At 46.3% G+C, this 12922-nt stretch overlaps 1 protein-coding gene across 7 annotated transcripts in view; it reads left to right on the top strand.

Moving 5' to 3' along the window:
- The first annotated feature begins 4229 nt into the window (after nucleotides 1-4229).
- The window catches only part of ZNF532 (zinc finger protein 532), a 33680-nt gene continuing 24987 nt past the window's right edge, over nucleotides 4230-12922 (top strand). For 2 of the 7 annotated variants that reach the window (XM_059847733.1, XM_059847727.1), the window contains exons 1-2: nucleotides 4527-5044; nucleotides 6652-6761. The gene's annotated coding sequence lies outside the window, so the exon portion shown is untranslated. The other 5 variants (XM_059847728.1, XM_059847729.1, XM_059847734.1 and 2 more) reach the window with 5 other exon arrangements.

Here is a 12922-nt window from a genome sequence, read left to right as displayed (position 1 = left end):
GAGGAACTGGCTGAGGGGCTCTGGCCCAGCACTCGGAACATGTTCGTAAGTGGAAAAGAGAACAGTGTCACGGAAAACCCAAAAATCCATCAGCCTTGCATTCTGCAATATGCCTGTGGTTTTGTTGTGTTGTGTAAGCAGGTGGGGGACTGAGTTTGGGAGGTCTGGCCTGAGGCTGTGCTCTTTGTGCTGCTGGAAAGATGACTGTGATCCTGCCTGCACATTCTGAGCTGCTGGTCTGGCTAAAGTACTGGTGTGATGCACTCAGCACTGAGTGCCCAGTGCTCAGGGAGCCTAAGGGTGGTAGATGCTGTGTAAATGGAGTATACAGACATAAAGTATGAGGGTACATATTTTTTCACCAGATGCTGTAGAGACAGGGCAAGGGATTTAAATTTTTTATGTTTTAAATTGACAGAGGGAAGGATTAGATTGGAAATAAGGAAGAAATTCTTCCCTGTCCGGGGAGTGAGACACTGGCAGATTGCCCAGAGGAGCTATGGCTGCCCTGCCTCTGGGGAGCAATTTTCTGCTGCTGCTCCTCTGGGAGTAATCAATTTCTCCAGAAATGGTACTCCTGTGCAGAAGAAATGCCTTCCCAGCTTTTGACAATCATCAAGTCCTACAGGTTTTTCTGTTTCATATCTAGGAATGCTTGTGCTTGAAGGCACGCTTTTGCCAACAGATGTAACCCTGTGATGGTGCCTTTAGCTGTCTGCCTTGAACACCAGTGTCACTGCTTGGCAGCTTGAGGATGAGCCAGCAAGTGCTGCGGGCATATGGCCTGCTGCATGTGCAACACTGAGTCTCATATATGTGCAGATTTTGAGCAAAGCCCTTTTTTCCCCACTGGGATTACACTTCATATGATAGTTCACGTGTAGGTGAGTGCCTGAGGTGTGTGTGTTCTGCTCTTGCCTGTTCAGAGGAGCTGGGACCCCTCAGCATGGCACAGCACAGTGTTACCTCACACCTCATACATGTGGAAAAACTGAGGTATTGACTGCAACTCCTCACAAGCAGAAGTGTTTTAAGCCCATGATCCTCACTAACCAACTCTGATTTCTTTGGATAATGCTTAGTTTGCTCTGGTTAACAGCCAGAAAAAAAGGTATAATTAAGCCCTGACAAATCCTCTTGGCTTTGTATTATATCTAAATCAGCATCTCTTTTACAGATGATTAAAAATGGGAGTCTCTTGTTGTTCAAGACATTGCAGTATTTGGGCCTTTACAATATTTAACATCTTGAGAGTCATTAGGGTTTCTCACTCTTCATGCTACTTGGGCATTGCAAATGTTCACTCTGTAGTTAAAGATTCTTTCCTTACAGATGGAAATATGAGTTGCCATCTTCCTTGAACACATTCTTTATATCTGGGGGAAACTGCCTGTTGCAGAGATGTTCCTCAGCTCTGGGCAGTGTTTGTAGATTTCTCCCCACCAAAGTCCTTCATCTTAGCTCCTATGAGATCACCTTCTTTTAATAAAACTCGTAATTTTAAAAAGCAGTCCTGGGGGGTTTAGTCCAAAATGTAATAGAAGATACATTTTAATAACCAGGAAAGGAAAATGAATTTTTTTTCCCAAGAAAATACCTAGAGATTAGTGATAGGAGCATCCGAAAAGGGGAAATTTAATTGCAAGCTGGTCTTTAAATACTGAATGTTTAAATATATGTCGTTAAAGGATAGTACCACTGCATTCTAAACAGTGATAAAAAGAAAAATATAAGTATTCTAAACCAAGAAGTATAAGCTTCTGCTCTGCTCTTGTTGATCACATGTTACAAGAAATTTTATGGTGAACAAAGCAATGGAATTAACAAACACCATTAAGCATTTGCCAGAAGCTGTAAAGCTATTACTCTGAAAATAAATTTAGGATTGGAAATATGGAATCTGTATTTTACCCTTCTTGCTATAAGTTAAGCATGTTTTGCTAGCTAGAAAGAAAATGTTCTCTTATTGTTCCCCAAAAGTAGGAACGACAAAAGGCAGTATTTACTCTGACATAAAAAAATCAAATGTAAATTGACTTCAGTTTTTATTGTGCCAATCCACCTGCAAAATCCTCTTTGGTCCCAGCACATCTTTAAAGTGCAGAAGGTCTGTTTGATGCAGTTAAAATTGATCCCTGTACAGAAGGCATGAAATGAATACACCACTGTTCAGAGTTCTGAATTTCAAGAGCCTTAAAATCCTTAGAAGTTAAATAATTAAGAAGTTATTATTGCACTCAAGTTCAGCATTCACAGTAGCATCAAAGTGTTCTGAGTTGGCAGCACTCCTTTGCTGACTGCTCAGAAGGAACAGCAGGCCGCACTGGAGGCACTTCTCCAGGAAAAGAAAAGGAGGGGCTCAAGGTTCCCAGAGAAAGAAGTACGAGTTATGGGACTCTGGCAGACCCCACCTCAGAGCTGGAGTCCAGCTGGAAGGATCCCCTGGTGATGGTTTCATTGGTCGGGATGGAGATTGCCCATGAGAGGACAGCAGGGCTGGGGACTTTGAGCCTGGCTGCTGCAAAGCCAAGGGACAACACAGAATAACTCAAACGAGGAGAATTTCTTCTACCACAGGTTCTAAGGATTATGTAGCAGAGTGTCTGGGAGAGTGAACAGGACCTCTCCTCTTAGACTTCAGAGCCAAGACATAAGGTCAACATGCCAAAAACTCCAATGCAGAAGTGACTTCATGGTGCTGAACCTCTTTTTTTGTGTGCTTGAATTAAAAAAAAACACTGGACAAGTGCTATCAGCCTGGCATGACTTGTAAAATATACTTTAAACTCTCTTCATTTTATGTGTTTTAAGACAAATACTTAGGGTGACAGACTTTTTCTCCTGTGGAGTTGTCAAGGACACCTGGCTGGAAGAAAAACAAGTAGACTTGTGTGAAAGGCAGCACAAGCAAGGACCTTTGGGCCATGTATGAACTGTGAAACTGATTAACATTTCAGACATTAATACCAGAGCAGTAGTAGTAGCAGCTGCCATCTTTTTTTATGCTATTATGCAAGCTGACCACAGAAATTCAATGTAAGTAAAGAGAGTGTAGTTTTCACTTCTTTAATCAAATCAGTTTACTGGTGAATTGGGAAGAAATAGGGTGTTGTAATTATCACGGCCTAATTCTACAAGTCACTTGCAGGACGAGCCCAAGGCTTGTGTAAGCTGAATTGCATGACCCATCTTTAACATTAAAACTAGTGCACAAATCCACTTTTATATAATCTAAAATCGATTTATTATATGAAAATTCAAATCAGTAGAACCTATGTTCTGCTGCTGTTTTGGTTAATTGGAATAAGTCAGAATTTTTATGTGGAGGCAGGACTGGAGCAGCCAGGGTATGGCACGATGGGTAATTTCCTGTCCTACCGATACCTGAGGGCACAGCTACTGGGGCAGCTTCCCAGAAGGAGCTGTGCTTGTGCAGAACGCATTTGGGACTCTGCTGCCTTCCTAACAGGCTCCTAAGAGACGCTAATACACTAGATGCTAATGCACTAATATACATTATTTTATCTAGAATATTTAGTATACTGTATGCCCATAGCGTAAATTTGAAACGGGTGTTATAGTTAAAGCCATTAGTATGCTTCAATAAAGCGATTCGCGTGCAAAACTTGACATTCTGAAAATGGTGCTGCACGGTGGTACCGGAGAGGGCGGGATCTCGTCCTGCCGTTCCTAGCAATGGCGATGCCGCCAGGATGCTGCGCAGCCAACAAAGGCGGCCGGTCAGAGGCAGCGCGCGGGCCACAGGCGCTGCGCAGGCGGGCCCCAGAGTGCCCGGGTAACGAGGTGGAGAAGGAAAGGCAGCATCGCTCCGGGACACGGTTCCCGGCCGCGCCCCGGGACCTGGGTGGGTGACCCCGGCCGGGCCCGGGCACAGCGGCCGCAGAGCTGGCGGAGGGGCTGAACCGCCAGAGCTGGCAGCGTGTGGCTCCTCCCGTCCTTTGTTGGCCTGCAACCGGAGCAGCGGCCGCGGGCTCTTCCCCGGCTGCCCTTCGCGGCCTGAGGCGCTCGGGCTCGGGGAGAGCCCGGCGGGCCCCGGGGAGCGTCTGTCACAGCACCCGGGCGGCGCCGGCTCCGGCGCGGAGGAGATCGGCCCCGGCGGCCGGCGCGGTTCTGCCTGCCGGCACCGCTCGGAAACCCCCCCGAGCTGTGCGGGCTGCGGGAGGCCGCGACCCGGCCCCGGCCCCGCGGCGCTCGGCGGCCCCGCAGCCTCCCCGCCCCCGGCACTCTCCAGGGAGCCGTTCCACACGGAATCACACGGGAGCGTCTCCCCATCTGTGCCGCCGAGCACCCCCACCCCCACCGCCCAGCCCCGCAGCCTCCTGCCATTATGTTCCTCCGACGCGGGGCCGGGCCGCACCGCGGGCCGTAGCCCTGCCCGAGCCCGCAGGCTCCGGCCGCAGCAGGTGTGTCGCATGGGGACCGGAGGTTGCATGCTATGGGGTCGCTTCCTCCCGGCCCGGCGGCGGCCGGAGCCCGGCGGGCACCCGTGCAGGGACTGCCCGGGCTGGCGGCTCCGGGCCGGCCGGGCGGGGGCGGATCGTTCTCCCCGCCGCTGCAGGGGCCACGGCCTCTCCTCCCCGGCCGTCCCCAGGGTTCGCAAGGCCCGCTCGGACAGGGCCAATTCGGGCCGGGAGCGCGCAGACCCGCGGGGAGGTGCCCGGGGCCGCGGCAGCCCGGAGGAGGGAGCGGCCCCCCGGACCGAGGGGCCGAGGGAGGGCCGGCCGCGGTTGCGGCCGCAGCAGACTGTGTAGGGAAGACGGGCCGAGGCAGCGGAAGAACATGGTGGTTCTCCCCAGAACGGGGTGGGGATGAGGGATGCGAAGAAGGTGTCTCCGCAGGGAGGGGTGCAGGGTTGTGCCCGAGACCTCTGTTCAGTTGCAGGTGCAGCCAGGGGCAGAGGGGCTTTGTCGGGGTCGCCCACCCAGCCGGAGGGAGCCCTGCAGAGCAGCATCTCCCGCAGCCTCCGAGAGGAGGGGGTTTCAGCGCGTAGGCGGAGGTGGTTACTGGTGTTCCCAGAGCAAGGGTGAGTAGCCAAGAGGAGCGGGGTGGCTTCTGTCTCGGTCTGGGTGCCTGTCAGCCATGCAGGAGGAAGGCCCTTGCGTGGCCGAGGTGAAGGGGAGCGGGCAGGACCAGAGCGGCCACAGGCACAGGTGGGTGCGGACCCCCGGAGCGGCGTGGGCACCGCAAGGGGCTGAGACCATGGGCAGGCATCGCCTGAGAGGCGCAGGGCCGGGCAGGCGGTCGGTCCGCACAATCTCTGCGGGGTGGGAGCTGCGCAGAGCCTGACCGGGCCTCCCCAGCCGGCGGATGCAAGCCGGGGGGGCTGCCCAGCCGTGGGGCTGCAGCTCGCTGCTTCTCAAGGCCTCCAGCATAGTCAAATACCAAAAGAAAAAAAAAAAAACAGTGTAGCAGCCAAGTCGGTGCTGCGAGGAGGGGGCAAAGGAACTATTTTCTAGGCATCTTGCTGCTGCGGAAATGGATTTCTTGAGGGGAGGGAGGCGCATTTGTGGGTACTCTATAGTAATGCTGCTCAGAGCACAGAAAATGCCACTCGGGCGGCCCCAGATAGAATGAGGAGTGGGGAGGGCAGATGGGAGAATCCCTTGATCGGGCACCCCATGGCCGTGGGCATGAGGGGGCAGATGTGACGTGTGCGAGTAGCCACCCCTCATCTGGGGGAGCAGAGGGGCAGCAGCCCGGGTTAGCAGCCTGTCTCCCAGGGCTGTGGCCGAGCCTGCCTGGTGCTGCAAGAGAGATCCTATGAGGATTTTTATTGCGGTCTCTTTGTTAGCTACAGACAGGCACGCACACACAGCTCTCAGCCAGGTTGTGGGAGGTAAGTGGGGGAGGCGAGCAAGGGAGCGTGTGGGGGGCTCTGGGGAGCAGGGGCCGCGTGGGCCGGGCAAGAGGGGAGCCGGGGCACCGGGCTGTGCTGGCCCCACACCACACAAAAACCAGCCCCTGCGATTTTCAGGGTCTTGTTGGCAACTCAGCGAGGGTTGCCATAGCTTTTTATGTAGGGTGACCAGAACCGGCTGGAACTGGTTTGAGGCAGATCAGCTCCTGAACACAATGCAGTCACTGAGCTACTACACTGGGATAGCTTCCTCCCTTCATGGCAGCCAAAAGCAGAGGAGCTTGCAGAAAGATACCATCCCAAAACAGTATGTGAATGCACACTTTAGACACACAGCACTGGTATGTGGCTAACGTAGTCATAAAGGGTTCTGTATGTAAATGTACATATTTGCAGTAACTGAGATTACTTTGGCTTTTCGTGCCTTTTTATGCTTAAGGAGTGGGCAAGAGCTGAGATTTATGACCCTTACTAAAATATTTTTGCTTTGCAAGGGTGGGACACTGGTTATACAGTCTATTTTAAAACTAAATAAAATGGATTGAATTATTTGTAATTGTAGATATGCTTGTGACTGAGGATGCTTTGCATGCTGTTTTATTTACAGGGTGCTGTCTTGTGGTTTGCTTCCTTAGGAAACATTGATGAGGGGGGGTGGTTGCTGTGCCTTTCTCTAAGGCCAGAAGGAAACAATATTGTTGCAGAATTGTGCATAAAAGCATTGAAAAGATGCTGTAAGGCATACTCATTTTCCCTTTTTTTTTTTCTTGTAGGCCTATTGATTGGGGCTGCCTTTAACCCTTTGGTGTTTGCAGAGGTAATGCGGCTGTGGCAGTAACTGAGCACTGGCTAAAAAAATCCCTCAAAGGTCAAGGTTCACAAGGTGAGACGTGGTGCTTTGGGCTGAATAGAACAATAGCTTGGAGTTACATCCTGATTGCACACTTGGCACATTAGGAAGGAGACAATTGTTTAAGTGTTAATGAAGAAATGCTATTAAGGTCCTCCAGTTTTAAAAGGATTAAAGCTATTATTTGTAAAGACTTACTGATATCTTGGTTAAATACAGTATTTTCATTGAAATATATCCAGATAAACTTTTTTTTCACAGTGTGGTGTTAGGAATAGGCCTCTGAATGACAATCGTGAATTGCCGACCAGTTGTGGCAGGGAGCTGTTCTGTGCTGTATTAAGAGACTCACACATGCAGGATTTGCTGTCTGATTATTTACACATCGTTGTTTGACCACATCTCAGTGACCCAATACTTGGTTTTTAATTAAGGTCTTCAGTGTTAAACATGTACTTAATATCGCCTAAAGAGAAAAAAAACTGTGCAAAAAAAAATAGTATGGATAGCTTTTCTTAAACTTTTGTAACCTGGGGAGGATTTTGCAGCAGCCAAGTGGAAAGATGTATTTTGGGGGCTGGATGGAGCTCCAGTGGTGTGAATTATAATATTGTGCATAGGAAACTGGATGGGCAGTGCAGCAACTGCAGAGGGGTGACTGCTTTTAACTTAAAGCAATGGATAATGGATAGAATTTTTAGTTTTTCTTTCTGAACTAGAAAATACAAAATGTGTACTTAGATTTGAGCTGACGTTTTTATCTTATAGTGAAATCTGAAGGAGTCAGAGAGAGGGAGAGGGGCAGAGAGAAGGAAGCAGTAATGAATCTAGCAAAGGGAAGAACAAAGGCTGTTAGAGCTTGCACAGTGGATCACTAAACATTTTGCCTGGGGGATTCTTTTGCTGGAACTGTTACTTCCTATAACAGGAAATCAGCAACTCTAGAATCCTAACCAGTGTGATTTTTTAAAAATCTTCCCAGTCCTGGCTGTGTTAGCTGGTTTGGTAACCTACAATCAAGATAATATGGAGGCAGAACATTGGAAATACTCTGTTGTGGTGTGAAATGAGGGTCTTTTCCTCTGTGCTCAGCAGAATAGACAGTCCTAAAAGCCTTGAGAGGTAGTGGATACTGGGTAAGTTGAGTGCTGGCTGCTGAGGCAGGGTGACAATACAAGGGAACCTTTTTGTTTCTGACTGCAGTAGATTACGTAAGGCACTGAGCTATTAGTTGTAGAAAAGTGAAAATAGCATACTAACATTTGGCCTGAAATTCCGGGTTTGTGAGCTTTGCTGCAGCTGTGATAAGTTGTTCTTCAGGTTTGATAGAGCAGTGAATAGCTTTTGGTGGAGCAAAGTGCCTGACAGATCACTGTGCTGATTTCTGCTCCTGTTCTTCAGCATCAGGATGCAGAGGGTCTATATTTGACTATAGACGTCTGTGGCAGAATGATGCTGCAAACAGGAATTCTTGTTGCATGCTAGGAATAGGATCTCTTCCTAAAGAGGATGCATGTTCTTTTCCAAGTGTCAGCTAAAATTCATATATTACACAAGAGCATCTTTTGGGATTTTTTTTTCTTCTGCCAGAAGAGTAGGCAGCTTTAAAATTTTAAGTTCTTGGATTGTGACAGAATTCCTTGAATCTGTTTTGTTTGGGTTTTTGAATGCTATCTGTATTATGAATTTTTGGTTTTAGCAAAGGAGATTTTGAATTTGCAGGCATTTCTGGTGGCTGTAAGATGAGAAAACTGAATAGATGGAGTCTGCAGTGTTCTTGGTGAGTTATCTTTTTTCAGTCTAGTAATATCTGTAAACGCTCTTCATCAGGAGATTTGGATTGTGCACACAGGCCAGCTTTCTAGCAGCAAATGCTAATGCTGGAGGGCTGGTCTTCTGTATCAGCACCCAGGATCTCATTTTGCATTGGTCTCGGTTATTTGATCTTCAGAATGAGGGTAAGGATTTATCACATTCCAAGTCCCTTTGGAATGAATTGACTAACTGTTGTTTTCCTAGCCATATGCCTATGTGTTAAAATCCAAATATGCAGCAGAGTACCGGGAATGTATGTTCAGAAAAACCCAAACTTGACCCTAATGTTCTCGGGCCTGCTTGTTGCCCTGATGGGCCTTGCCTGGCTGGGAGAGCTCCCTGAGAGGCTACAGTTGCTCCTGCTGTGCTTCAGCCACAATTGTCATCCGCTTCAGAAAAAGTACCTTAAAGGAAAGAGGTGGGAAGCTTGTGCCATTTAGAATGTAATTCCAGCCTGCATTCGTTTGGGCATCTCAACATTCTCTTCATTGTTGTTGTGCATCTGAATTATTCAGGTGGTACTGCCCCAGCCTATTTTTCATATAGAAGTACAAAAGTAAGCCATGATTGTAATTAATTTCTAAGTAGACTGGAAGAAGAGTGGTATGTAGATTTCCCTGCTTTTCAGGAATTCATCTCTGTTTTAGGAGGGATATGGGAAGTAGGTAGACCCAAACCCTGGCCTGAATCTCTTGATAAAACAGGTGGTTTTCATGTGGCCAGCTGCAGCTGGGGATGTCCTGTTCAGCCCCATGCTGTGCATAAGGAGATTCCTTGCTTATGTGTTGAAACACCCCTGTTCTTTTTGCCAGCCAAAGGCTGATTGTCCTGAACTTTAAACTAGCTGTGTGTGGTTCTCTTCAAACTGTGCTAGCAGTGGCTCAGACTCCAGAAGATTCCCCTCCTCCTTGTTTTCTCATACTCAAAGAGAACCTGAAATACCCAGTTCAGAAATTGATGTGTTGGACTACAGGATGAAGCTCCTAAGAAGTCATAAACTACAAGTAACACTATTTTGGCTGTCAGAATGGTGGATTAAGTCTTTTACTCATTGAGTCTTGAGCGTGGAAGCAAATTGGATTTTCCCCTTTTTTGAAGGCAGGTGGATATGGTGTATAATATAGAAAAAGTAGGTTCTTGGGATAAATTGTAACTGTAAAACACCTCATACTTCACAAAGATGTTTACATTAGGACTGGCATGACCTTACTGATGCTGGGGATGCTAAACGGATGCTAAATAAGACCGTTATCCTAAGAAATTGAAAATTCCCAGGGTAAGAATTTCTTTGCATATTACAAAAGGAATTTCTGTGATTTGTGGAACTGGGTGTTTGTCTGGGTTTTGCAAAAGTAGAAGGTCATGGGCCCTTTGGTAGTGAAAAGGAACCTGTTCATTATGTATATAAGCATGAGAGCCATTGCTGACTGTGGTTTGAAGTGGCCTCTTGCACATCCCACTTGCCTGCTGAGTATGTCAAACCAGGCAAGGCTGTGATTGGAGATGTGGTTCCCATTTCCTGAAGAAGGTTTTGTGGTTAGATTAGCATATTGCTTTGTCTGTCTTTACAATGCTTGGCTTTCAGAGCAAATGACTGGAAGTGTAAGTCAGTCAAAATTACTAATAACCAATGAACTGCTCGTAATAATGTATTAAGATGAAGTTTGTCTAATGTTAGGATATATGTTACTGTGATTCTGACTGAATCCCTTATGTCTTCTCTACCTGATGAAATTTCTTATCACAACAATACAGAAACCAAAACCCCAAAAAGTATGGTTTTATGCTGGTTAGACTGGTATTGCTCCCTGTGTAGGCATTTTCTTCCAGAATGAGCTTGATATTACTTAGGCATCATTACTCTTGTTTGGAGGTGGAGTAATGATTCCAGATTACTGGAATTTTGCTCTGGAATAGTGTGTCTGCCTGGGAATCAGTAGAAGTAACAGACTAAGTCCTATATGTGGCTGTAACAGAACCAAGATGCTGCCATGTGCCAGACCCTGAAAAGAGGTTTCTCAGTGTTCTCGCAGTGTTCTCATTTCACAAAACTGGAAAGAATGCTGGTGTTTCTGGAAGAACATGCAAAGGAAAACGTCTCCATCCTACAGTGTGCACAGTTCTCAAATGTATGTAGTATAAAGAGCAGTAAAAACAAGAGTTTAGGGCAGGTAAAGGAATGTAGTCACAAGAATGTGAATGCCATAGGTACAGGAAGATTAAATTTTGTGGTTTTCCTTTTTCCTTTGATAACAAATGGATTTGCTGCTGAGGGAACTGAAGTTGAGTAATTGTCTGAACAAAAGCAAGGCATTAGATATTTAGATGGGATTTGAAGGCAAAAGGTAGGAATTCAGCAAGGCAGAAAAGATGGTCTGGTCCAGTTAAAGCAATTGTATAAATTTGTTAGACTTGTGGTTTAGCTATTTAGAAGATCTGGATGAATAGGAAGGTGAGTGTCAAGGAGGAAGAGTTGTTTGGTTCTTCAAAGGTTAAGGATTAAATAAAAGAGTAAAAATTGAGCATGTGTGACCATGGTTGTGATCCAGAAATTATAGAAGACTTCATTAATAGAAAATATTAATTGGAAAAGTATTGGGAAGGGATGAGGATTATTTGCCATTTCAGGAAAGCTTGAAGCTGTTCTTGTACTTGATAGACAAAAATTACGGGTCTGAGCAGTTTGCAGATAGGACCTGGCTGGGAGCTGCCAGGTTATTCTATTTCCTTGTCTTCATTAGGTTGTTGAACTTCCCCAGAACGATTATGATTGGACAGTTTACAATTGCTTGGCTTTACCCAGAAAAGCACCTTTTAATCTCAGCAATTGCTTCTAAGCAGTTTGGTCTTTCTGTGGAGAATGCTGGGCCTAATCTGCAGGTGTCCTGAAACCAGAGCTACAAGACAAAACTGACTTTGAAAGTAAGAAAAAATGTGTATGTTTCTCTGGTGTGTTCCCCCATCTCAACAGAGAACATGAAAGGGTAGGTTTGTTTTTCCTCATATGGAGAGAGTTTTTCCACCTGTAACAGGTACAGATAGAAGGGTTGAGGAGGAGTGATAACAATTCCATGCAGTAAAACAAAAAGTCAGTTCTTCAGAAGCAGCTGTTTGCTTCTAAGTCCTGCTTGTCCTGCTGGCTGCTTCTGCTATCAGAAGACAGTTCTCATGTTCTGGTTCTTGTTTTGACATAATTCCCCAAGTGAGTGCTTCACTGGAATGTGGTATCAGGTGAACTGGAGTATAAAGGCTGACTGGGAGAAGCAAGGCAGTGGAACAGACAAGGAGTGCCTTGCTTTGGCTGAAATCTGTGCCATGTTCTTCATGATGTTCATAGGAAACATTTGAGGAGATGTGTTTCCGAAGAAACAACAATGTAGGAAGTCATGCATGTTTTGGGAAAGCATGAACACAAATAAACCACTGCTGGTTCACCCCCAGAACTTACTTTCAGCAAGATGCTGATGCACAGATACAGGGGTGGGTGTTGTGATGGAAAGGATTCAGGGAAACCATGTACTAAGGATATATTCAGAATCTGTTATTTTATGTTATCTTCCCAGAAGTTCTCTCAACCACCATCAAAAAAGCAGAACTCAGAAACATTTCACCTCACTGCTTTGTGGGTCCCTAGCTGTGTAATTCTGTTCGCCATATCCAGACTTGTTCCTTGTTACTTCTATCACTGAGTGATAAGTAAGCAAAGTAATGCTTGAATTTTTAAAGAAACTGGTCTTCTGTATAACTTTTCTCAAGCATTCTCAGAGCACTTTTCAAAGAAATTACAGTTCCTGGAAAATCATGATTTTCTAGGGAACCAGGAGCTTGCCATATTTCTTCTTCTGAAGTATTTACAGGCATCATGTTAGCCCAGAGAAGGAATAGACTCGCAGCTCGTCTGGCAGCAGAGGTGTTGGTTGATTTTGATCTTGGACAAAAGGAGGAGTTTTATCCTTAAAGGAAAGAGTTACTAAAAGGTTTGTGGATTAAAAAAAAAAAAAAAGGGGGGAGGAATATGGCTACAGAGTCCTGGCAGTTGTGGTGGAAACAGTTTATATACTGACTCTTAAGATGGGTGCCCTAGAATAGTGAGGAAGAGATTAATAAAATGGCCAGGTTAGACCTTCTCTTCCTTGTGTATCACAACTGACCATGTTTGTCTCCCTTTTTGTTTAACTTTGCTTGAGAGGTTAGAAGAATGAGAGTTCTTGATAAGGGCAGCAGTAGTTCTCAGTAAAGGACAGCTGTGTCTCCTCTGCTGGGCAGTTCTGATCTTAACATACTTGGAGGAAGAGGAATTACATATGTAAGCAGGCCTTCATTCATTGTTATGGGTAAATGTTAATTAAACTCCAGGATATGTAATTGGAGGAAGTTTC

This window comes from Haemorhous mexicanus, chromosome 5 (assembly GCF_027477595.1).
Source record: "Haemorhous mexicanus isolate bHaeMex1 chromosome 5, bHaeMex1.pri, whole genome shotgun sequence".
Classification (NCBI taxonomy): domain Eukaryota; kingdom Metazoa; phylum Chordata; class Aves; order Passeriformes; family Fringillidae; genus Haemorhous; species Haemorhous mexicanus.
The sequence above is the reverse complement of the archived record's forward strand: the minus strand, read 5'-3'. Positions and strand labels throughout refer to the sequence as shown.